Source organism: Rosa rugosa, chromosome 4 (genome assembly GCF_958449725.1).
Source record: "Rosa rugosa chromosome 4, drRosRugo1.1, whole genome shotgun sequence".
Taxonomy (NCBI): Eukaryota; Viridiplantae; Streptophyta; class Magnoliopsida; order Rosales; family Rosaceae; genus Rosa; species Rosa rugosa.
In genome coordinates, this window is record NC_084823.1 from 6,422,537 (window position 1) to 6,450,109 (window position 27,573).

The window sequence follows — 27,573 nt, forward strand, 5'->3', positions numbered from 1 at the left end:
GTAGAGTTACGCGACTGGATGGCTGCCGGGGTGGTGTTTATAATTTATAAAGAGTGGAGTTACTACAATTACACATCTACCCCTCTAAGCTCGATGACTTGCAGTTTAGGGTGAATGGACTGTTTTGTAATTTGACAAATTATATTTTGTTCCCTTTCTCCTTTCGACAATCAACTCAACGTTTTAAATACACTTTTTCTTTTTGTTTTCTAAACAATTTAAAAGTCACTTTTTTACTATCCACCACTATTAATTATTTGAGTGGTCTGTCATAGAAAACAGTTTTTGGAGTGGTTGGAGCAAGACGACATACCTGCTAGAAGCACAACATTAAAACTTAATTTTTTACAAATGCTTATGAAACTCATGTTTTATAAATTTATATGACTTCCCTACAACAAGGACTATTCTGGTGGACTACCCTTTTTGTCTAAAGTTCCAATTATTCATACCTTTATATTTAAAGAATGGCCGCCGAAACAGGTTCATTCTTTGTCTGTAAGTAACTCTGCACGATTCTTGGTGCTCTTATGGAGTATTTGGAAAAATCGGAATGAGAAATTATGGAACAATAAGGAGAAACTTGCATCTGTAATAATGTGAGTTGCTATATATTGCTTGAGATGATATGAAGAGTATTTGCAGGCCAATGTTTGTGCTAGCAGTACAACAAAAGTGGTTAAAAAATGAGTGAAGTTTTGGACTCATCCTGAGGACGATTTTGTGAAACTAAATGTGGACGTATTTTTTGTCCAATTCGTTCAACTATGGAGAAGCTAGTGGAGTGATCAGAAACTAGAGGGGGGAACTGTGTTGCTGCCTTTTATGCTTGGATTTTTTATATTTTGTGCTCCCCTGCATATTGAGCTGCTAGCTATTAAGATGGGATTGGGCTACTATGCAAATTATAATGGTTTATCATTCATAGTTGAGCAACCTAAGAGGAAGAGAGGCCACCCTGTGGGAAGTGTGAATAAACTACCTTATGGCATGGTAGGAGCAGGTAAGAATCACTACTAGGATAAAGTTCATAGACATCAGTCCACAACTGATGTTAAAAAAAAAAAAATCCGATGTCTTAGTGGGTGATGTTAAAGATCGCCAAAACTAAGACATCGGTTCATAACTGATGTCTAGTTTGCAACGAGACATCGGTTTAAGGTTCAGAACCGATGTAAAAACGTTAATGTGATCACCATTTTGGTGTGTTTAGCTATTGTCAAACCTTCATATTTTGGTATTAGATGCTTAATGAAATATAGGTCTAACAACACAATTATCCATTTTAACATCGTTATTGATTTAGAAACGATGTCTGATAATATTTTACACATCGGTTCCTGAAGAAGAACGATGTCCAATGCTATGTTGGACATCGGTTCCTTGGTCTATATCGATGTCCATATTTATGCTAGACATCGGTTTTTGTTTATATATCGATGTCCATAGTAATGCTAGACATCGTTTTTTATTTAAGAACTGATGTACATTCTGTTTCTTGACATCGGTTTTTATTGAGTAACTGATGTATTTTCTCTTTCTTGACATCGGTTTTTGCTTCCAAACTGATGTATTTTATCTTTTCTAACATCGATTTTTATTTTCAAACTGATGTAATTTCTGTTTTTTGACATCAGTTCTTCATCAGTAACTAATGTTTTTTTCTTTTCTTGACATCAGTCTGTAAATTCAAACTGCTGTTATATCCCTTTCGTGTTGTATTTGGTACTAGAAAGTTGATCCACAAATAACATGAAATTCAAATATTAGGTAATTGCATTAATTTCTATCCAAAATTAGAGCTTGAGGTAGCTTCAAAAGTTTTGCACAATAAACCCTAACCTACTTTAAGGCTAGTCTAGAAGATACCACTACTGCAATAACTACATGCAGTATAATTTGTTCACAATTCATCCTGATATCACTACATCTACTGCAGAATGGTCAGCAAAATCTAGTCTTACTCAAAATCATATTGCTCTGCAGCATTGACACATGACTGTGAACTAAAGAAACAAGTTCATGAAGAGCATGGACGGCAACCGGCTCCAGTTCATGCAAAGTAGTTTCTTGCTTTAGCTCCTTTCCTTCAAGATCCTGCCTCTCACTTGCCCGATCCAAATCCTTGTCATTATGATCTGGGTAACATATAAAATCATGGCTGTCAGCAAAAAGAGAAATGCCGCTTGCATAAACATGCACTTCATCTTATATGTTAGCACATTCCAAAGAATAGTTTAGACAAAAATTATCCTAGTTTACTTGAGTTGATTATCACGGTACCAGAAACTAACAATTTCCAGTGCTCCATTTGCCTTTTTACAGGTGTTCCAAACTATATTCATGTGATCATGTCTATTGCATCAACTCCCAACCAAAAAGGCCGTAAACTAATATTTTTTCTTATGGTAGTTATGAAGAAAATAAAGGGTACAATTGAAAACCTGAAGTCGTAAGAGAGGTACTTCAAAAGGAGTGTTATGGATGCTATGGTCACACATATAATGGAGCAGCTTTAGGCAGTAGAGGATGATAGCGGTCGATCGTTAGTTGTTACTATAACTTTCACTTCTGCATGTCTGCACGGAGGCTGTAAGAACCAAAGCATAAGAAAGCAAGTTATATATTTAAACAAAGCAAATCTCAAGTGGGAAGCACTAAATTAATATCAAAGAACATTGGAATTATGAAAGGTTAGTCAGATATCAAAACTGTCATCAAAGATTACAAGAATAGTATGGAAACAGCAGAATAGATAAACATGAAGAGAACAAGGAGACTTAAATTCTAAACTACTGAAAAATACAAACATGATGTATATGACAGTACATCACACACCTAACCCCTATTGCCCCTGAACTGCATGTTGTGATAGTCATGAACAAGCAATTCATGAAATGTATGAAATACTAATGCGTTTTGGGTTTTTCGTTTTGCAATGAATAATTTTCACAGCAACCTCTGTGCGTGAAAGCTACTTTAAGTAACCTAACACCATATGCACATCGATTATGTAGCAATGCAGAGAGCAAGTATGGTATAGGATTTCAAATATGTTAGGTTATCCATACAATACAGGCCAATACGATTTGACAGCACGATCAATTTAATCATACATACAATACAAGAGCAACTCACCAATAGTTTCAGAAAGGAGCTTTAAGCTTGAAGAATCAGAAATCGAACACAGAAAGTAACCTAGAATTTCTGCATTACTGCTTGAGGAAGAGAGCAACCAAGAGTTCGAGGCTATTCGACTAGAAACAGAAAATCATGGAGATGTTCATGAGAGATAGATCGATTGAAAACCCAGACAACTATTCGACTGTCAGTTCATCTTACCGATTTACTGTCGAGGAGAGCGAGGGACGTCGACGCCTCGATGGTCAAAGAGAGGGGCTGAGAGGGAGAGGCCCATGGAGAGAGAAAGGAAACTTAAAACAGATTATATAAATATATCTAATAGGGTGGCAAAAGCTTAAACAGCTACTGACATACCTCAGATTGTTCAGAGAATCAATGTCCAATGAATACAACTCCTCAACCTGCAAGGTCGTACCAAGGCATATTGGCATAAATGAAAGTGAACTAGCCACTACACCAATTTTTCAATCAGACGACAGTTTTTCACTGTCGTCTGAGTATAAGGTTTGCTGTTGTCTATCTCAATGCCGTCTGATACATGAATCAGACAATACCAGAAAACTGTCGTCTGATAAAATTTAATACAACAGCAGTTACTACCCAGTCTGTTGTCTGAACACCACAAAGAACAACAGCAATTTGTACCAGAACTCTTGTGCAAAGTAATTTCAGTTGGCAGACCCTGGAAGAATATTGACGTGTAATGAATATTTAGAGAACATTGATTTGTACAAAAACTGTTGTCTGAATGAAGCTTGTAGATCAGCAATGTAATTGAATACTATTGTCTGACTTTGAACAAGACAACAGAAAAACTATTAAAGCTATTGTGTGTCATTGCTTCAGACAACAGTTTTTTCTTTCTTTTTTCTTTATGTTCGTTTGTTAGACAATGGTTTGCGATTGGTATTGAATTGTCTGAGATAGAAAAGAAGATATACACAATTGAACAACATATCCTTGATTCCAAAAACCATTTCATTCCAGTATTCGTCCCAACATTTACACAGGAATTAACCTTGCCCAAGTGCCTATATCTTTTTCATTAGCTTAACAAGCTTTCAAGTTTCATGAGCTTTACATGATAATAAAAAAGAATACAATTTGCTCGATCTCTCAAGATATAGTTGTAAGCAAAATCACTACAAGCTTGAAGCCTATTCCTTTGGTGTTGTACCACTAAGATAGTTGTAAGCAAAATCACTGCAAGGAAAGAAAAGTAGATGCAATTAATAAATTGTCAAGGTATTGAGAGCATCATGATCAAATACTAAAGCTCTTATAAAAAGTAGATTGACACAAGTCAATCAAATAGTTTATGTGCACTCGGGACTGATAAACTGGAAAACCCGGAATTGTTATAAACTACTCAGAGAAAGACAGGAGCCATGACCAGCATTTTTGTAGCAAGCATTTTAATAAGGACATGCATGAAGTGAAGGTCCAGCTGTGTCTTTGAATGGGTCTCCCACTCTGCAAAACAAACAAGAGGATATCATTTTTGAGAATTCAGAGACTGGTAAATGATTGACAGAATATTAGATAAATCATAATGACGAAAACAATAAGAACTTGGTCAAATCTACTGCCACAGTACCACTAGACATCTCCAAATTAACAGAAAAAGGAGGACAACAGGACTTACATGTCTCCTGTAATTGCAGCCTTATGACAATCACTTCCTTTGCCTCCGGATAGTATCCAAATATCCGGAACGCAATACCTGCAAGGGATTCAAGCAATAATTATTCCTTCATGATCTAATTAATATGGAAGCAACAACAAACTTATCTCCACTCCATGCCCAAATTTATAAAAACATAATTGACCCACCAACTGCTATAGGTGAAATAATAGCCAAGGCACCAGGTTTTATCATCTCCCTCAAAGATGCATATGCTACAATAGCAACACAACGTGCATAATCTGGCTTCTCCTTATATTCCTGCAGCAACATGTTAGAAAAGGCATTACTAAAAGGAATGCAAAACATCAAAAATTCACACTGTACCTTGAGCAATAGGTGAATAGGCAATCAAAGTGATCCCAAGTTCGTCACAGGTAGCCTTACCTCCATTCTCCTCTGGTGCCTTGTATATGAGACTGTAATTCACTTGCTTTGATGCTAGTGGGATACCTCTCTTTTTGAGTTTCTCGTATGCATCATGCAATCTCTTTTCTAAAATAAGGAACTTTATGCATCATGTTCTAATTAATTAAGGAGGGCATGCAGTTTCGTAAAATTGATATCTTTTCAGTGTGCCAATATCTTCTATACTTACTAAACTAAAGAAGAAAATAAAATAGACAAGATGCTTATAATGTAGAGAAAGTATTTCATTGTTCGTTCTGCTAACTTATATCAATAAGAACAAAACAATAGACCTGTCTTTCTTTGGAAGAAGCACAAGATAATATATAGAAGTCATAGAACCATGACAACTACCAAGAGCACTACCGTCAAATTCAATCAATCTAATGCTTTTATACATCAACAAACCCTGAAAATTTCACACAGCCACTCATCAATATCAACCCGATTATAAGAAAATAAAGAGGAGAGAATACCAACATTAACAATCGGAACCAGCACAAAATCTAAATCAGGAAGGAAGAGAAAGAGGGATTGGGTACTTTTTCGTGGATTTTCCCTGGCTTCCACTGCCTTTATCCTTCTTCTGAAGGAATTGTTGAAGCTGATGATAAATGTACATGGACCAAATATTAAAAATCAGATCGATCATTTGTCTCTCTCTAGTCGTTTCTATAACAGTTAACAAAATGAAAGAAAACACCTACAGGCATTACAGGATTTCCCTATCTATCTAAACTATACCTAATAACAAATATACTTCGACAAGTTACAGTTCAAGTGTGTGGCAAATGAATTAAACCCTTGAGCTCTATTTGCTAACACAGCAGCCGAATTACGAAAGCTAGTGTGCTTTGAGCCAATGTGTATGTACCTTTTTACGGCCAGCAGGGAGCAGATCGGTACGGCTCTTGTCCTTGTCCATCCAATCCACTCCGTTCTTGCTCCCCACTGTGACTCCCCAGAATCACCGCGGCCACGTCTCAATCACCATTAAACTCCACTTTCTCCACCTTCAACACAAACACCATTACATTTGCATAAACACTCGATTTGTTCATTCATAAAAATGCACAGAAATAGCAGACAACCATAACTTAAGCTGAGCTTCGTGCTCAAAATCACAACAAATTAGGTTTCAATTCGATTGGAACGTAGCATCAATATGAAATCTGATTCAGAAGATCTAGAACCTGATTCGCAAACTGAATCAAGGAGAAAGGTGTACCTGGATTTAACATCAGCTCGATCTCGTGGTTTTGGTGCGAATTGCTAAATTGCTAGTCTCTTAGGCCCTTCTCTCTTTCTCTTCTCTCTTCTCTCTGGTTGGGACTGTGGGGACGTGTGGTTGCTTCCCTTGGATCCAACGCAACCTTCGTTTTCCCTTGGTCCGATGATCTCGATCGATGGAGGGGTGGCTGGGGTTTTATTCTTCATCGCTTGGGCTATCTTTTGGTGGTGGCGGTGTCAAAAGTCGACGACCGGAAGTCGAGCTTTCCGGCGTGACAGATAGAAGGTGAGAGGAAGAGAGAGAGCAGAGAGAAAGAGGCATGTGCGGCTGAAAGAGGAAGAAGGAGAAAATGAAAAAGACTAGGGTTCTTTTCTTTAAATACTAAGTCGTGAAATGCAAAATTTGGTAGAATGGAGGGAAGTGAAAATTGAAACTTTGGCCAAGTCTTGAAGTCAATTAACTAGGGCGCCAACATGTTGAATCCTAAAATTCAGACAACATCAATTCAAATACATTGTCTAAAAGAGAGTGGCACAACAGAAGATTAAAAACTGTTGTGTGAATCAAAACAATCAGACGACATCTTTGTCAACCATTGTATTAATAGTCATTGCATAACAGAGAAGTAATAACTGTTGTGTGATTAAAAACAATCAGACAACATCTTTTGCCAACCATTGTGTTAATCAATCTTGGACAACATCAATCTAATAACTGTTGTCTGAATTGATTGATTCAGACAACATCGGAAAAACAAACCATTGTCTGATTTACAATTGCACAACAGCAGCGTAACAACTGCCGTCTGATTCGAAAAATTGGACGACAGAAATTTTTTTGTTGTCGTCTGATATGTGTTGTCTGATTCCGAAATTGGTGTAGTGTAGTCACAACATAATACTTTGACTAAAATCCCAGGTCATCTATTTGGTTATGAAATAAAAACTATTCATAATAAATAGATTCAATCCATATTCAAACATGATGAATGTTGTGGAGAGTAAAAATAGATATGTTTGGGACTTACTCTGCACTTCTCTCATAGGAGCAAACTGTACAATGTCTCTGGTAGCCACACGGCCTGTTGAACTTGATAATGTAAAAAGTGATGCTGATTCGGATAAGAAGACTACAAGCAAGAGTAGGAAGACCAACTTGATGTCGAGGTTGTTGGCTGCTGAAGAGGCTGAGAACGGTGATGGTTCCAACCCGATGGGGAAGGAACTAGTGCTTTCTCAAGTCTCTATGTTTTTAGACATCTGGTTACAAGCCTTTTAAGTTGGAGTAATCTCTATGAGCTTTTCTAAGATACTTTTATTTGTTTTTTGTACCACAATTAAGTGATGATTGACAGATTAGACAAGATGAATAATTTTTCCTTAGGAAGCGAGGTTGTTCTTGTTTGGTTCGGCTTACTTTCCAGCGAGCGTCCCTTTAAACTCATTAGAGTTTAGTGTTAGCTACCTATCTTTGCTGGATTTTTTGTGTAAGTACATATTAGACTCTGACCTATTTTATGACTTGGTTATCTAATGAAATCAACTCTGACCTAAATCCTAAAAAAAAAAAAAGAAGAAGAAGTTGTTGCCTTGTAGGACGCACCCTTAGGGTTGTAAATAGGCTCGATACAACTCGTGTTCGACTCGTATTCGGCTCGATTTTAGCTCGTTCGGTTCGTATTCGTAAGATAAATGAGCCGAGTTTGAGCTCAATATTAGGCTCGACAAAAAAACGAGCCGAGCTTGAACAAGGATATATTCAGCTCGTCTAGCTCATGAGTAGCTCGAGTTTGTTAAAACTCGACTCATGAAAATTTATAGTATAAATAAAAAAATAATTTTTCTAATCTTAAATCTTTAATTCTTTTTATTACATTCATTTTCAATTGGAAGAGAATCTAAGAATTTAAGTAAAATATATTACAATAAACTCAAAAGTGTTTTAGGAAAACTGAATTAGGAGAGAATTCAATCTGACTTTCATTGATAATATGGGCCTCTTTATATAGAGGATTACAAGCATATATAGAGATAGAGTTGTACATGGAAACATAATCGTACATTGATTGGATATCTCCTAAGATTCTCCGAAAATATCTCTAATATAAACCCTATTTCAACTAGAGCAAGTAATCTCGAGTTTGGGCCAGACACATATTCTAGATTTACTTGAACACTCCCCCTTGTGTCGCCCAAACGTGGTGCTTCTCTCGTTGCCTCAATAAAAACTTTGCCGAGTAACAAAAACCCAGTGGGACAAAAATAACCTCGGTAGAAGGGGAAAAAGAGCACAACACACCCTTCACGTTTCGAGACCATACATGTAGACACCTTCCCCTGATGTCTGCATCTCCCCCTGACGACTACGGTCATTGGAGTTCGGATAACTTCCGCAAACGATGCTACCAACATGTTTCTCGAAAGTGGAATTTAGGCAATGACTTAGTGAGCAAGTCTGCCATATTGTCCTCAGATCGAACCTAGTTCACTTTGATCTTGAGGAGAGTTTGTTGTTGCTGATTATACTTGGTGTGGTCGCTTTTGATGTAGTCTTGCTTCAAAACAAGCAGCATTATCCTATATGCTCGTAGGCTCATATGTGGTAGACTTCAAATCACAATTGTTCGAACATGCGTAACTATGAATCCAATCCATATACATTCACGAATCACTTCGTGAAGAGCAATAATCTCTGCATATATTGTTCGAAGATATAGCAACTAGGGTCTGTTCTGTAGACCTCCAAGATATCACGGTCTTTACCCATAGTGAACACTTAACCAGTTTGGGAATGACCTTTGTATGGGTCAGAGAGATACCCAATATCAGCAAAACCTTCCAAAATACATGTCATTTTGGGATGGGGATAGAGGACGCAGGCCAGTGTTAGCGGCGTTCCTGGTGTGTGATGGGTCTGAATCCATCATCTCTCTGTAGGGATAGAACAAGCTCATATCAATCGTACATCTCAAGTAGCAAAAGATATCTTTTACACCAATCAAATGGCGACGCGTTGGCGCAGAGCTATACCTTAGCTAACAAGTTCACTGCAAATGAGATGTCCGGTCTTGTGCATTGAGCTAAGTACAATAATGCGCCTATTGTACTCAAGTAAGGCACTTCTGCCTCTAGCACATCTTCGTCATCATCCTTCAGACGAAGAGGATCCTTTTCAGGATCAAGACTATGGACGATCATGGGGGTGCTTGAAGGTTTGACCTTGTCAAAATGCCTAAGCATCTATCGACACGATGCTCAAGTTCCAAACCGAGACATAATCGTGTTCTCCCATAATCCTTCATCTCAAAATCGGATTTCAAGTGTTCAGCGGTTTCCCTAACTCTTTAAGGGCTTCTAATGAAGATCATGTCCAACATGAACCGCGATGGAATCCGAAACTTGTTATGGAAACGCGTGGGCATATCCCTTCCCAATCAAGTAGTCACTTTAGTGAGCGTTTCAATCTTATTGTAAACGCGCTCCGTGGTCTAGAGCCACTTGACTTGGGTAGATGATGTTCACCATGAACCTTCATGTATATTTCGTATCTAGATCCCCATATAGATACGTAGTGACCACATTTGTAAGCTGCATGTTCAGTTATTTGGAAACTACCAAACTGACAAGGTAGTGGAGTGCAATGACATCCATTACGAGAGAATATGTCTCATCGTAGTCGATTACAGGGCGTTTAGTGAGAAGCCTTGCGCCATAAGGCGAGATTGCCATCTCTTTTTCTCATCACGCTTTCTAACGAAGACCCATTAGTCAATAGGTTTATGTTAGGAGGTGTTGGCATCACTGGCTCAAAAACCTTCCTCTTCGTTAGAGAATCCAACTTAACCTGGATCGCATCTTTCCATTTAGGCCAAATCTCTCTATGTTGGCATTCATTCATCAACGGAGCGTGGTTCGATATCATCTGACTCAACAAACTCATGCGCAACGAAATACGCAACTACATCATCAATTATGATGGAGTTTCTATCCCACGTCTCATGTACACTAGTGTAAGTTTCATAGAGCTCTATATTCTCAGGAATAGGTTCTGACGTTGAGGTGTCCCCCAACGATAACCATAACCCGGAAGATTCTCATGAGACGGATTTTGAGTGTCGATGATCAAAGGTTTGGAGTGTGCCAAAGCATCCTTCGAACCCACGGGCCTCCCACGCATCCTAGCTGGGGCCATGACCTGTAACGCCAGAGTGCCACTCTCTTTGGCGTTGGCGCCATGCCTACCTCCGTGTAGGGTGGTGCTACGTCCTCTCGTAGGGACATCCATCCTTGCATGCATGTTTGCAGCATATTTGTGTGATCTCGTCACTTTAGTAGGGATCGAGATGAGACATAGTGGGGACAGACCACGACAATTCCTGTCGTTCCTGCTGAACATCTGTGTTCTGATCTCCCCCTAACGGCGGGAAGAATTTCTCATCAAAGTGACATCCGCAAATCTAGCGGTAAGGAGATCGCCATGCAAGGGCATTAAGTGGCGGACAATTGTTGGAGTCTCAAATCCAACTGAGTTGCTCATTCATCTATAAGGACCCATTATAGAGCATTGTGGCAGTGCAATTGGCACATAAATGGCACACTCAAATATGCGTAAGTACGATATTTGTACCCAGTGACTAGCTGTAACGCAGAGGTAGATTGAGTGGCAGTGGGTCGTAGACGAATTAGCATAGCTGCATGCGATATTGCATCACCCCAAGCGGATATAAGGAGGTTGGTGCGCATTACCAATGTCCGAACTACCATCGTAGTGGTTTCTGCGAGACCATTTGGGTGTGCTCATGAGAATATGATGTCCAACATCAGTCCCAAATGCAATAACCATCGAAAGTCTTCGATGTAAACTCACTAGCATAGTCAAATCCAATTGACTGAATAGGATGATTCGGGGAGTGAGTCCGTTGTCATATGATATGTGCTAGAAGTGTAGTATAAGCAGCATTTACAGGTGGACAATGGCACAACACGTGACCAGCGTGTTTGCGTATCAACCAATATCATGAGATATTTAAACGTCCGCAAGTTGGTTGAATCAGTCCAGAGAATCCCTACGGATTCTATGTAAGAACATAATGAGTATTTTCATATCCTTTGCATAGGACGGTCTCAGTCCTAGTTTCCCTAAGGATTGGGCTTTGTAAAACGAGCGAGAGGCTTTAGAAGTAACCAATGAAGATTTTGGTTGGGTCTGAGCGTCTGAAACGCTATTTGAAGCAAAGTTGGTAATTGCAGCATCACCTGGGGCGCCATCACCATGATGTACGCCATCCATGGCATCATGGATAGGGACTATGCCAGCCCTAGGCTGGTGGTGGACGGAGGCGGTGCCCTAGGCAGCAGCGTCGGTCACACTTAGTCCATGAATCAACTTTTTGATTCATGCTTCATTTCGCTCGAGAGAAAAGATGTCCATGTGAAGTCTTTAGTAGACGGATCATCATATCATGACCAGGATGACCTATCCTGTCGTGACAAAGCCAATATGTGTCTAAATCCAAGAGATCTTCTCTCATAACTTTATTGGATTTAATAGCTCGAATAGTGACATAAAGTCCACTAGAGAGATACATAAACTTCTCTAAGATGCGCCTTTGTTCGCAATCATTAGGGGTAATAGCAAAGGAACTCATTTCCGTTTTCTACATGCTTTTTCGCATGGAATCCGTTGGCTATCCATAGGTGCGATTTTCCCTAGGAGCGTAGAGAGTTTCTGTGACATTAATCAAGGTGCCATTTGGCAAGGGGAACTTGGGCTATTCCATGTCCTTGAATTAATACTGATGGCCCAGCCATTGTAGTCACAAAGTAACATGCTCAGAATTAAAATGGAGTCATAATGAAAAGAACTCGAAATTTTATTCATAAGCCAACGGAGTTACATCATTGTCTCTTTGACCAAAGAAAATCTAATCCAGTAAACTAGCTAATGCAAAACAATGGCAGTCGTCTAACTTCTTTCGGTAATTCCAATGCAAATATGACCAGGTGAGTAGAGAGATGTCGGTGGAGCAAGGCTCACTTAAGTACCACTTATCTCAAAACCTTCCTAGACATCACATTTTCATTGAGTACGCCTACTTTGAAGAAAGACTAATACCATTGGCATCTACTACAAAAATATATGGCAATTGCCTATTACATCTCTTGGAAAATAAAAAGACTTAAACAGAATTGGTGATCTATTGATCCCAGCCAGATTTGTAGTCTTCAACCCTTCACTATAGATCATCTTCTTGATCTTCTTGTTCCACATAGTGAGCTTCTCTTGCTTCACAATATGCTTTGTAGGCGGTGACAATTTCTTCACGAGCTCTACAAATGTGTGCCCAATGATCAGACACTCCACATCGAGAACATACATCTCTTTGCTCAAACTCCATTGATTGAGGCGCTTTGAAAACGTCATTTAGATGGCTCTTAGTGTTGGTGGCGCCACCAACATGGCCAGAGGCATTGCCTTCCTCTCTCTTACCACATTGACCTCTTCGGTTCCGTGTTCGCCTATTTTGGCGATTACCTTCCCAAGTAGAGCGATTATATGGACCAGAACGTCCAAATGTATTCCTAAGATTAGGGTTTCGCTCTTGGCGCCCTCTCTTTGGGGCGCAACTATAATTGGATTCCGGAATATGCTCTGTTCCCACGGATCTCGAATTATAGTTCTTCACAAGGATGTTGTCATGATTTTCAGTGACATTCATAGCTCCAATGAGCTCATGAAACCTTGTGATTCGTCTTGCAGAAACATCGATTCGATAGTTCTTAGCAACCATCAATGCAGAGACGGGGAAGGTAGAGAGAGTCTTCTCAATCAACATCGCATTTGTGATCTCTTTACTACAGAATTCTATTAAGGATTTAATGCGAAGTGCTTCCGAGTTGTAGTCAAGAACTGACTTGAAATCACAGAAGCGGAGGCTATGTCATCTCACTTCTAGGTCAGGAAGCAGGGAGTCACGGACGTTGCCAAATCTTTCATCGAGTGAGACCCACAGCCTTCTGGGGTCTTCTTCATTCATACACTCGTACTGGAGCGAATCATCCATATGACGAGTCATTAGGATGATGGCTTTCGCCTTATTTGCCTCTAAGGCTGCTCTATTTGCTTCCAAAGCTTGAGCTTGCTCAACAGTTAGCACGTCCTGGGTAGGCTCGAGAATCGTATCCAAGATTCCATCGGCTTTGAGATGCTGGCGGATATCACGAACCCACCTGTGATATTCAGAGCCAGTTGTTCCCAATGGAGCAAAGTCCAATTTGTTCAGGTTACTCATCCTGAAAGAGAACAAGAAATTAGGGTTAGTTTCGGAGCAAAAAAGGCTACCACGAAAACAAATAAAATTTCTGAGCGTAGTTGCTTCCAAGAAATTCGATTCCAAGAGGGGTTGGATTAGATCGAAACAATGATGTTTGCGGTCGATCGTTTTATCTCAACAAACTCTAAGTTTGGAGAACTCTACAAGCTCCAAGCTTGGAGTGAGCACGAACCCCCACAGTTCGGCTTAAATAGGTCTCTCCTATGATGAAGAAAGGGGGGTTGAAGAAAGGATGTTGCAAGTCCCCAAAAAAGAAGAGAAATTGAATTAAAAAACTCTAAAAAAATGGGAATGTTTAGTAAAAAATACCTCTAAATAGGTCGCCGGAAAATTTGACCGGAAAAAGTGGTCAGAAAAAGTCGCCGGAAAATGGCCGGAAAAGTAGTTGACCGGCGTTGACCGGAGGGCTGACGTTGCACTGATGCTGATGTGGCAGTGGGTCTTGCTGCTGACGTGGCAGTGGGTCCCTGATGTTGACGTGGCAATGGGTCCCTGATGCTGACGTGGCAGTGGGTCCATGTGATGACGTGGCAGTGGGCCTGCGTTAGTGGTCCTCTGCCTTGGGCTTCTGGGCTTCTTTTCCTTTCCCTTTTTTTTCTTTTTTTTTTTTTTCTTTCTTCTGCCGGTTTTTGACAGGCCGGTTCACCTATTTCCGGACCGGTTTTTGGGGTTTTGCTTCCGGTTCCGGAATCCTGGGGTTGAGGCGCTACTGGTGGAAAAATTTGGTAGCAATCGGAGGTCCGGAAGGTGGTGAACCCTTGCAGGGATCCCTCTTTTTTCTTCTTGGAGGGCTGGTTCGATACTTCCGGTGGCCGGTTCGGTAGTTTTCCGGCCAGTTCTGGTGGTTCCGCCGCCGGTTCTGGAATCCTGGGATTGAGGGCTTTAATATATGCGGCGGTGGCGTCTAGAGTTTGAAGGCTACGAATTTAGGGTTTCGTGCTGATAACGTGTTTTAGGAAAATTGAATTAGGAGAGAATTGAATCTGACTTTCATTGATAATAGGGGCCTCTTTATATAGAGGATTACAAGCATAGAGATAGAGTTGTACATGGAAACATAATCGTACATTGATTGGATATCTCCTAAGATTCTCCGAAAATATCTCTAATATAAACCCTATTTCAACTAGAGCAAGTAACCTCGAGTTTGGGCCAGACACATATTCTGGATTTACTTGAACAGGATTTGTGTGATGGTTAGACATCAACTTTTGGATTATTATTTTAAATTTTCTTTCTTCCTTTTTTTAATTTTTAAATTTAAAGTCAAATGAACCCAACCGAGCCTATTTAAGCTCGAGCTTGTCCAATAAATCGAGCCGAGCCGAGCTTGAGCATGGAAAAAAAAAAATCAAGCTTTAGCCAGGCTCGAACTCGATAAAAAACAAATGAGCCGAACATGATCACCCTGGTATTCGCTCTAGCTCTACTCATTTACACCCCTACACACCGGTCGCACCCTGTTCTCTATGTTAGCTCTTTATTTTTTTTTATCGAGAAACTTAAATATACCCGACCCGGATCAACCCAAGTTTCACTTCTAGCAGACGAGATGAAACCCGGGTCAACGGTTTCAGAACGGGGAACCAAAATAATGAAAATAGTTCACGCCTGCTAAAATGGAAAAATATGAAATTTCAGAAAAATTGGACGTTGCAATTCCTCATATTTTCACTGCTGAAAGCTCAAAATTTGAAGCCCTAGGTTTTCACTCGGTCCACCATAGTCATCTGCATCAGTTAGCTCCAACTCTCTTCGTCTTTCTCTTCATTCACTCCTACAATACACTAATCCATCTCTGCCATCACTCATTCTCATTCTCTGATCCGAAGCTCTGAAAATGTAATACCAAATTGTTCTACTTCCTCTTATCATTTTCTGATTTCAACAGCACAAGAATAATATCTTTACGAAATCAACGTAATTGTAAGAAACTACTATTGTTTTTTGTTCTAGATCTATTTTTTGTTGTTGTGATTTTAGTGGTTCGTGTAATAGGCATTGATTTTGGAAAGGTGTATGAGTAAGTCGAATTGATGATTGGAATTGTTTTGAATGTGGTTGTAAACTAGTAATGGATTTTCAGTTAATCAGGATATTGAGTGGAAATGCATCATGCTTCAGTGACGATTAAGGAACAGTTGTTGCTAAAAGCAATCAAAGAAGAATGCCCCTGGGAGAGTCTCCCGAAACGGCTCCAAGCCACCTTGTCTTCGAAAAGAATGGCACAGAAGGTTTGTTTGATGCAATGCGCGATTCATGCTTCATTGTAAAGTTGGACGGATGTAACATAACATAAGAAGTTTAGACTTTTGGATATACTTTGCTTCTGCCACCGACTTAGATTTGTAACAAGAAACCATGAGATATAGCACTTCCAGATTCCGGTATGTAGAGTTGTTGTTGTTGTTTTTTTTTTTTCTTTTTTAATTTTTTTTCCCCCTGGAAGTTTCAATACAATTCTTTGTAATTTATGCTTTTGATTGTGACACTGAATTTAATAACTAGAATGACGTCACTACTTAATTAACTACGTCTCTCAAGTTTCATATGAAATAAGATATCATTCATATTCTTGCTTACGGCAGTGTATGCAGTCACTAGGCCAAAAAAGCTAACAGACAACGGACCAAATTCGTTGTGTGATTTGGACGATTTCCGTTGTGTATCGGAGCGTTGTGTGATTAAAAATCACACAACGGTGGAAACCCGTTGTGTGAATTACAAACAGTCAACACTTATTTGGTTAAAACCGTTGTGCCTTCTCTCGGCAGATGGCAGCCACAGTTGCCGCGCAGTCATGCTGCACATGTCATTGGCATCATTCACACAACGAAAGTTGTTTCCGAGCCGTTGTATGAAAGGCAATCAGACAACTGCATTTTATTTTATCTGTTGTATGAATTATCCTCACACTTCACTTTTGGAAATTTTATTGTTGTGTGTTAGTTTTAGATAACGTATTCTAGTTATTACAGTTGTGTGATTGTAAATCAGACGACGTATGTTTGTTAGAACCGTTGCATGTTATATAAGGATTCATTGTGTGAACATCCAAATTGTTACTTCAGACAACATTATTAACATTAGAAATTATGTTGTGTGATAATCGTCTTTTCTCGATTTTGTGCATTGATAATAATGCTCCATTTTACCTAATAAACAGTGACTAATTGTAAAGAAAAGACACTGGAATATATGAAATGAGTAATCCAACTCATACTATTTGAAGAAAAGCATTCAAATGTTAAAAGGGAGGATTTCCCAATCATCCAAGCCAACATTGAAAGAACAAAAACATTCAACTGCATGCCCATCTACTTGGGACATCAAAAGCTATTACAAATACAAACTATTTGTTACAAAACATGCCACACAGTGCATGAATATTGTACCAGCAGAGAAGCACAAAAATGATGCTTTCCTTCAGCAACAACCTACTTCCTCTTATGCTTTCCTTTAGCTCCTACACATATGCCTTCATGACATACTTTGCCTATTTATTTCGCATCATATATATCTATATCTGCTTGGGTATATTGACTGTTGCCTCTCCTCTTCCACTGAATCAATTTATTATATGAAAGTGAGGCATGGACATAAAAGAGTCAATATAAACAAAGTTAAACAGACTACATTTATAAACTACACTTGTTTACCAAAAGAAGTCAAATTTCTCAAGCAAGGCTTCCCAAAACATGCAATTGTTTACCAAAATTGAAATATGGTAAATATGTTGTGAACCTGGAAGACAACCAAACTTCGAAACCTATCAACAACAAAGACTACAAGTACAACCACACAAAGAATCAGACGAACCCCAATTTCAAGAGACTAAACAACAGCTGCACTGCAATATCCTCAATAGATAAAAAATAGGTGCAACAGAAACACAACTAATAGCAAAAACACTCACCCATTATCTTAAAGCCCCGATTCCACTGTCAAAAGCAATCACTACAAAACAAAATCTTATTATTCTTTCAGTGACTCATTCACAGACATCTAGCTACATTTAGAGCAATAAATATTATATAGCTTTTCAATAACCTTCCTATGTATGATGCTATCATCCACAACCAGAATATGGAACTAAAAAGACATGGGAACTAAAACATCAATTAACAAATGATTCAACCATTCTGCAATTTCAAATAGGCATTCTGCAATTTGTGGTTTGTGCACCATATGCATCATAAGCATCGCCGAAAGTTACAAAGTCATAACTCAGCTCATCTAATCCGGGTGTCTTTGCCTGCTCGATTTGACATATGTAATATATGTCTTCATTCCACCCACATATTTACCATATTATATAGCAAGATGGTTTGTAATTCTAGCTTACCAATCATATGTATACATATATAGGGGGTTCAACATCTCCACAGATTTGCAATATATATATGCAGATTATGCGCTACCTGTACATTCTGACCTTCTAATTTATTTTCAGCTCAAACATGCACCATATGCATGTAACACAAACTCCTTATGCAAATAACCAAACTCAAAAGGTTTCAAACAAAAAATAAGAAGAACTAAAAAAGCTAAAAACAAATTCAAGAGTAAAAAAAAATAAAATTAGAAAGCAACTCACCCAAATAGGCAAAGAAGAGCCAATCGATGCATGCAGAGCGAACAACGAAACCAGAAAGCAGCAACAGCAACGGGAAGAGAATGAATGACAAAAGCAAAAACAAAGTTTTAAAAAAATGATTAGACTTGAATCCACCAAAATCAAAACAAAAAGAATATCATTCCAATACAAAATGGAACACTAACTACTCACCGTAATCAACAAATAGGAAGCCCCAAGAGACATGGCTATCTTGTCAAGTTCTCCCATGACTTTGGGCCTATATCGAACTGCAGACCCTTGCATCTAGGAATTAAAATATGTATTTGAGATACAGAACTAGTAATCACAAAGAAGGTTCATATATGAGTAGAATGTATAATCCTTACTGATGGAGCAAGTTCAGTTTACGAATAACAAGATTTCGAATTTCTTCACGAGATCTTCTCAATGCTGCTTCTTTGTGCAAAGTAGCAAGTTCATCCACCAACCTCATGAAGCGAAGCGATGAATTAAATAATACCTATTATAAGGGAGACTTTATAAGTTAGTAGTCTTAATTGCCTATTTCATTTGGAGGCTAGTAAAAATAATTACTTCCCACATGCCACAACAACCATCTAGAAAATAAATGCGAGGCCCAAATCATGATTGTGTTGTTTACCTTTCCACATATGGTGTATTCCTAATCCATGTTAGCTTTATAACTGTTTCAATCTGTTTGAGAACCTACAAAAATATGAACGTTAATACTTATTAAAATTGTAAAGTCTCAACACACAAACAGAAGGACATATGCTCACTAGTAAAACAGTCTCATCGTCATCAGCTTGCATCCACTTAAAGAAAAGATGGAAAATGCGCCTGAAATGAGCTAGTAACACCAGACCAACACCATTAAAAAGCGGCTCTACGTAACGAAGCCATGCAACACAACGCTCCTTATTCCTAGGCTGGCGCTCCACGTGACTTAACATCTCATCTAGAATTTTATCAAACCTATAGAAAATAATGAAAAGACTGATAATTGATGGGATAAGAACATGCAGTAACAAGACAATAAAAGTATGTAAGCTGAACTCTCATGGTTGAATAGATTACAGGGTGCAGACAAGAATTTAAAGTATTTTAACAACATTGGATTGCATGACTCTGTTCAAATGAAATGGTGCATGAAGTTATCAAATTGGACATGATGACCCAAAAAAAGTATCCTTACTGTACTGTAAAGTATTTGGTAAGGATTGCCAAAGTAAAAGAAAATGCAGTTTACAGGAATAAGAAAATTGTTCAAACATAAGTGGAATCTCAAAAGCAAAAACTGAATCTAGCCATTAAGAGGTGATATTTCATTTTCCCATATAAATTTTTCCTTCATGCTGTCAATTTTTCTATAAAAACTTCACCGTCTAGCAGTATAACTATAAACCTCCAGAGTTAAGAAAAGAACTTGTTGCAGCTTATGACACTAATAAAATGCTATCAAAGTGACTTAACAAGTTACCTACATAAAAAAAAACAAAAAACAAAAAACAAAAAAAAATGCCTAAAGCACCTAATATTGCAAAGGTTATTTTACTTGTTGCCAAAAGTTTACAAAGTCAGGTGCAAAAGTTTAAAATTAGAGAAGGGAATAAAAAAAAACATAGATAGATATAGAAACATATAGACAATTACCTGATTTGCTGAAGTGCATGATCCACTTATTTCTCCACTAAAAATGCTTTAGGCTTGCTACATAAGAAGCAACCACTCATAACCCCTGTAAGCAAAACTCAAATACATTCACCTACTAAGAAGCAATCCAAAATGGATGCGGTATACAATGAAAAGACATATCTTGCAAAGTTGTAAATTTGCATAATAAATTTGTACCATGCATAATGGCTTTCTTGGCTGCCTAGTATATACATGAAATCAAACCAAGTAAACAAACCAACTCACATGATAATGCAACTGAACGTAGATATTTATCCAAATCCTTCTTAGCATATTCTGCTGCTAATGAACCTCCTATGCTCATCATGAATTGCAAAATGTGCACACCTGAATGGTCAAATTTCAAAACATTACGAAACAGCTCTCAACAATACTTCATTCACAGTACTATATCAGACCTAAACAGTGAGCATACTAAACAAAACCAAAGCATTAAGAACCTCAATTTTCTTTAAAAATCCAAGCTTACATCCAGGAGTAGAACCTAAGTGTTATCCATGGTGTGCCTTAACCCCTTATCCTCTGGTGCATCAACTTCAATTTTGAAACTCCCACTTCCCTCACATCTGAATTTGGTTCACTGACCTTATTGTCCTTGTTCCTTTACTGCAATTTATGTGCTTGAAAAGGATAATTTCATTGCTTTTGAAGCTTCCAGCCAAAATAATGAAGATAATTCTATGCTTGCCCTGCATAATATAAAAGGAGAGCATAGAATCATTCAACCATTCTGATTCCACACAAAATTGCAATGAAGAACATCATTTCTAATCACAAATGAAAAACCCAAAACTAAATTGAAAAAACCATTAAGATCCAGAAACTCACCAAATGATGACGAACAACTGCTGGAGCTGTTGAGCCTCAACGATGAGCCAATCAAATTGGGCTTCTCTGCAGAAGGGGGCGAGCTCCATTGAAACCGGTGAATAATCGAGCTCTGGTAACGACCTTTCTGGGCTCAAAGCCCTAACTGCCGTAATCGGACCCCAGCTCAAAGCCCTCATGCCACAGCTTGGATATACTACTGTTCTTCCGGCCGATTCGGAATCGTTCCCCAACTCGAGGCTTCATAGCCCAAGAAGCTGCTTCTCTTCACTGCTAGGAGAACGAGAATTGAAAACTGAGAAAACCTTAAATGAAATCGAAGTCACTTCGGCTTCAGCGATAGAGATAGTGGAGAGTTTGAATCGATCTCTGAGAAGCTCACTCACTGAGTCGGAGCGAACAGAGGGGAAGACGAGGCTGGAGAGGTGGGCTGTCCAGATGCCAGGTCAGAGACGAGCTTCAGAGTATGGTAGAGTACGAGGGGGTCGTGAATGAGTTAGAGAGAGCGAGTTAGGGTTTTGATGATTGAAGAAATTGTAGGGGCGAGAGTTGAGAGTTTGATAATTAGGGATGTGAGGGATGCAAGTTTCAGTGGAGAGAAGGTGAAATCCACTGGACGCTCAGGCTAGGAGATGGGTGCTTCGATTGGATGCTGAATTAGCTTTTGAGTCAGACGCGAAGATTGGCTGTGGACGAAGAGGTAATCAGTGACTTGTGTTTCAGGGAGAGAAGAAGACTGTGGGAGACATGGTCTTACAAAATGGCAAGGTGTATTGAGTTTGCCCTGATGGGAGACATGGTTTGTTTTCTATTTTTTATAATAAAATCAGACAACACAAAAATGATGGTGTGTTGTGTGATTGTATACACTTTAAACTTTCAGCTGAGGGACACAAAATGAAAACTCCCGCCTACTATGTGTAACAAGCTCATTTTTGGCGCTCGGATGGCTTTCCCATTGACACAACAGAAAAAAGTCATTCCGTTGTAGGAGCCTGCAAATCATTTGCCAAAATTTGGTCATTTTGGGGGGAATGAAACTCATTTTGGGACACATTAATCTTTTCAATGTTATCTCCCTCAATTGGACAACACAATTAATATACATGTTGTGTGACAATTTCCAAGTTTCGATCCTACAACACATATAAGTATTCTGTTGTGCAAAGTAGTACTTTGGTAGTGCATTTGAGTCAGAAATTGGAGCCAAATATGAGTAAAGGTAGAGGGAAAATGTCCTGCTATTTTTTTTTCATTCAGACAACATAACATTCTTTATAACTGTTGTGCAATATTGCTCTATCTGAAATTTATTGAACAGTAGCATCTTTGTACAACGAAAGTTTCTTAAATGTGTTGTATGAAGTAATTCCCATCAACACACAACGGAAATTTTTTTTTCGTTGTGTAAAAAGTGTTGTATATTGAGCTTATTGGCCTAGTGAGTTGTTGACAACCATCCTCCCTTAAATAGATTAACTGCCAAGGGTCAGTGATGGAAGTTTGAAGTGAAGGGACCGAATGTGATGGGAGCTTGAAATGAAGAAATTAGAGTGGAGGAATTGGGTAAGATTATTTGATTGATGGGTTTGTGTGATTTTTTCCAATGTAAATTAAAATAGAAAAGACCGGTGACATTTGTAAAATGGTAGTTTTAGCCATTGTATTCACTTTCGGTCTTTCTAAATGTACCCGGTAAATATCATAGTGCATCTAATAAACTTTTTACACCCAGCAAATTTTTTATTTTCATCATTATTTCTAAATGCACCAGCAAGTAGTCCTAACACTACTAGAATTATGCTTATAGGCACTACTAGAATAATGTCATTAGATAAGCTTGGAAGGTTTTTTAAACACATCGTGAGACTCAACTAATCCTTGCGGATATCATGTAACTGTCATCTCTAAGGAAAGTTATCTGATATGCAATCATAACCATTCAAAATGCAGATACGATTTCCTGAACTTCTTTCCTTAAACGTTATAAGATAGCAATTAGTTTAGTCCCACAATATATGCATCAATCACATGCAAATTGATATGATATGAAAATTAAAAGCTCTCTAAACCTAGACCATATTTTCAGAATTATATGGAGGAAAAAGAATCATGTACAATCAATGCGCCTAACCCTAATTGATTCCTATTAGGAAAAATCTTTTTAACAAAAGATTGCCAATTAAAATAAACAGACCTAAATCAATTAGGTCTTCAAAGGGATGTGTTTTAACTGGTGGAAAATATCTTTGGATAATAAAACTTAAGAATAGAAAGATACTTTCCAAAAACAAACTTCCTAAAACCTAGAACTGACTCGAGGATTGCAACAAAGGTTGCAATCCCAATGCATATGCTGACTCATGAGATGCATTTACCTGTAACGTCTCTGAGATCAGTATTAGGCCCTTTTCCAGCTTCTTCAGTGATGAATTGTCATGATATACTTCACTAGCTTTGTATGGGAATGCCAACAAATAACATGTACAAAATCTTGTACTTACAGTGGCTTTTTTCAACTCTATTTGTTTTTCCCATGTTTCTCAGTTATACTGCATTCTGTGTGTTTGCTAAGGCAAATAAAGCAGAATAAAGACAAATGATGTTGTTCAAAGTTCTATGTCTTTTAGGCACCTAAAAGATAGAATGGTGAGGTGCAAGAAAAATTTAACCTTTTACAGTTTTCATGCATGTTCAAATTACCTTTTTCTTGTCTGACTTAACATGGATCGATCAGTGAATATTTGAAACGGATAAATTTGTATCGCCAAAGAGTTTGGATATGGAAGGTTTCTGAGAGGCATTGCTATCAGAAATGATTGGCATGTGTGCTTACAAATATACCATAAGTTCAATAACTGTCTTTTTCCTCATATTTAGTCAATCCTTATCCCATATCCTTCCTTCCCTCTCATTTTTGGAACCTACTTTATATCTGTTTTAATTAGTACTCTGTTTTGTAGTTATGAATAGGAAAATCATTACAATTACCATATTGAAGTTGTTTTGCGTGTATCTATCTTTTGTTGTTGGGTGGCACCGTGGCAGTATCTGTTGATGTATTTTATATCAAAACTCATTGTAAATTATTGTGTTGTGCAGAGATGGTTCAAACATCATCACAACTTTGGACAAAAACAGCAAAGCTGAAGAAGCGAAACCGAATAAGACAGATAAGATCTACAACAGAATAAGAGCTCCAATTAATTTTTTCATGTATGTTGCTATTTTGGTTGTTTACTTGTAAAATTCTTAAGTAGAATAATGAACGCTTTTTGTTTGGCTTGCTTAGAAAATCCGAAAATAGAACTGACTAGTTTTGGGAAGGGCTATTACTTTGAAAGCTCAGTTCATTATGAGCTGAGAACTTTAAAATTTGCTAAAGCTTTGGTTTGGTACTGGTGTTTGACACGAAAATCAGTGCGGTACAAACTGTCTCTTTTGAACGCGCGAGCGTGCCAGCACCGTGGGGTGCAGTTGTCGGGGCGTCCCTTGACCTGACTTCTTGATCAAACGATGTGGACGAGGAGAGCACCAACCTCGTCACAAGGTTCTTTTCTCTGCCTTCCGGAAAGGACTTCTTGTCTTACTGGTAAGGGCTTTGGTTGTGGTCTCTTGCGTTCACCGAATCGATACTTAGTGTTGTAGACTAAGCACAGCAATCACTGGGAAGTTGGGAGAAAGCACAGGGTTTGCTAAAGCGTGACTTTAGCTTCGCTGGGTTGCGAGGGCGTTACCCTTGCTTCGCTGGGTGAGATAGTATCGGTAGCAGTGGTACTGGCAGTCGGCTCTTAGGGAGGCTGAGACTGGAAGTACGGTCGCCGGGTTGGTTTGGTGGCGCTGACAGTCGGCTCTTGAAGAGACTGGGACTGGAGCGTGGTCACCGGTAAGAGAGGTTGCTTTGGGGAGGCTTTGATAATCGTAGAGATTAATTGGAGAGAGTCGTCGTTTTCTGTATCGTCTTTAGCCTCTATATATAGGCTGCTGCAGATTTTCCTTCCTAATAGGAATGAAATACTATATTTTAGGCCACAGTTATTGGCCTGAATCAAATCAAAACTCTTAATACTTTTGATATCTATCGTAAGCAATAAAAGATTAACTCTGTCGTAGCAATCTTCTAGGCAAGGTTAATTACCTTTTGGAGTCCTGGACGTAATCTTCCTCTTGGATGCAGTAGGATATGCACGTATCTTAATTGTAAATATGTCGTCGCGAGGACTCTGTAGCTCGCGGCATGTAATTATATATATATATATATATATATATATAGCCCACGTACCCTTGATTCACGAAGCTTGTATGTATATCTTACTTAGTTGGCCCACCACTTAGCAATCATATATACTCCTTGATTATTGCAATTAAGGTGGTTGATTCCTTCCCCAACTGTTCACGTCCATTGCATGGGAATCTTGTGCATTGTTTGCATATATAGGACAATTGAATCCTTCCTGAATTGGTCCATGTCTACCATATTAATTGTCGCATGAGTGCAGCTTGCACGTCTCCCCTCTTGCGCAATCTTTAAGCAGACAATTAACCAATATTTGATAATAAATTAAGGAATATCACGGTATGCTCTGAGATTGCTTGATCTTCAAGTAGGCTTTATTTAGCCTTTAAATAATATATTCCGAACTTATCGCAAATAAATAGCTTGGGCCACGGATCTTGGCCCGGTTTTCTTCGAGTCCCCTTCCGTCGGGAAAAAATATTAATTTTGGGTTCAAACATTTCCCCCCAGACCTCGAAGTCAAAGTTCCCCGTCTTGACTGAAGAGGTCTTGAGTCAGCACTAGTCTTGCAATAAAGTTGCTCTAAAGCCACTTGCACTCGCTTAATTGAAAATTGATAATTTGAAATCACTTGACTGATTCCATATAGGCCTCTAATTAGTATTACAAGAATTGAAAATGAAACCTGTCTTTCAACTCAAATCAACAATACAACACTCTTTTACAGTTATCATTTCACAAAGTCACAATAAGTTTTCCATGCATCAACACCACACCGAAAACTAAATCATAAAGACAATAGAGCATACATCATACCACCTTAGAACACAACATCATGCTAAGGTCTAGCCTCAACTAACCCACACACGAATTATCACCTGTCATTGTAATTACAATCAAAGTGGTATAGATCCTCTACTACCACAACAATGACCATACCCACACATAAATCAACACATAACATTACACACATAATCATTGTCACACAGACCACCACCCAGTACTGCCACACAAGTACAACCAGCACTGCCACACAGGCTGCTACACAAGCACTGCCACAAAGGCTGCTACAAGCACTGCCACAAAGGCTGCTACAAAAGGCACTGCCACAAAGGCTGCCACAAAAGCATTTCACTACCTAAACAACATTATAGTGAAACCATTCCAACTCACAAGGGATTTGTTTCACCAATCAAAACTACACCAAGGTCTCAATCACCATCAAAATAAGGCATGCACAATCACTCATCAATTCCTACCATCTCATAACCAAAATCACAGTAAGGTTTAGCCTCAGCTAACCTACACATATCAAGCAAAAATCCAACACCTCACAATCATAAAGATGTATCACCAAAACAATTCATTCTCAAAAGCACACCAATAAAACAAGTCACCCAGTGATCTAGTTAGAATCATCTGAGTCAACCAAACACAAAACAAATGTGCAGAAATCCAATGCTCCACTAAAATCGAAGAACTAATAAATGCTAAACACCTCCCATTCTGAAACATCTCAAGGCAATACCTGCCCAACGAGTGAAGTCAAACTAAGTTCAGCAGCTACACCAATTGAAGTCTACTTATGGGTCCTCTGCCCTTTCCAGGACCCACCCTACGTACTTGACGCACTACTGCTCTCTGTAACTATCTTTCCCCCCTTTCTTGGAATTCTCCGTAGTTGTCATCTCCTTCCAAGACGTCTAGAGTTCCTGTATAATGCCAAAGCACTGGCAAGGATGAGTGCTACATGATGCAACTGAAAAAGAACCACTCCCACTTTGATCACTAGACTCAGTTCCCCCTTGGGACTTCCGAGTCAAGAACACTGGATCTATCGGCCAAACAAACCGATACAACCACAAGAACCTGGCCTCATAGTCCCTGACACTCTCAATCCCTTGAACTAGAGTAATTGATGTCAAACTCCAAATTCTCCATCACTGGAGCAGAAAGGCATATGTCCCGGAAGAGTTCCACGAAACCCTCCCAAGTCATGGTCGATATATTCCTAATCCTAAACAACAACTGAAACAAGTTGTACTACCTTCTCCACAAGATAGAACTCCTCCTAAGAGGAAACCATGCCTTCACCCCTGGCCCAGCCTCTCTAAAGATTCATCACCTAGTGGACATAGCGTCACCACAAAACATTCTCAAAAACTACACTAAGAACTCAAATCTCACACTAGGTTAGCATAGATACCTTGGAGTCACCTTAAACACATAATAGTATGCCGAATAAAATGCTCCACTAAGACACCACGCTATTAAACAAGATGACTATCCCTTGATAAGCACCTTCCACCCAATACCTCTATCGATCCAACTTAGGGAGACACAACTACAATCGACCAAACACTTGTACCGACTTTACATACAAGCATAGTTCAAACGTCATGACCCCAATAAC

At 38.8% G+C, this 27,573-nt stretch overlaps 1 long non-coding RNA gene across 8 annotated transcripts; it reads right to left on the reverse strand.

The window, feature by feature from the left end:
* Positions 1–16,997: 16,997 nt before the first annotated feature.
* LOC133745434 (uncharacterized) lies at positions 16,998–21,709 on the reverse strand. Of its 8 annotated transcripts, XR_009863618.1 has the most exons (11): positions 20,924–21,709; positions 20,565–20,784; positions 20,321–20,422; positions 20,054–20,138; positions 19,180–19,375; positions 19,041–19,105; positions 18,766–18,899; positions 18,590–18,682; positions 17,717–18,347; positions 17,460–17,585; positions 16,998–17,363 (listed from the first exon to the last, which is right to left on the reverse strand). It is a non-coding gene; the product is annotated as an uncharacterized LOC133745434 (long non-coding RNA). The 8 variants fall into 8 exon arrangements; XR_009863617.1 differs by having other exon boundaries at positions 16,998–17,585; XR_009863613.1 differs by having other exon boundaries at positions 17,460–18,347.
* Between the last annotated feature and the right edge of the window lie 5,864 nt (positions 21,710–27,573).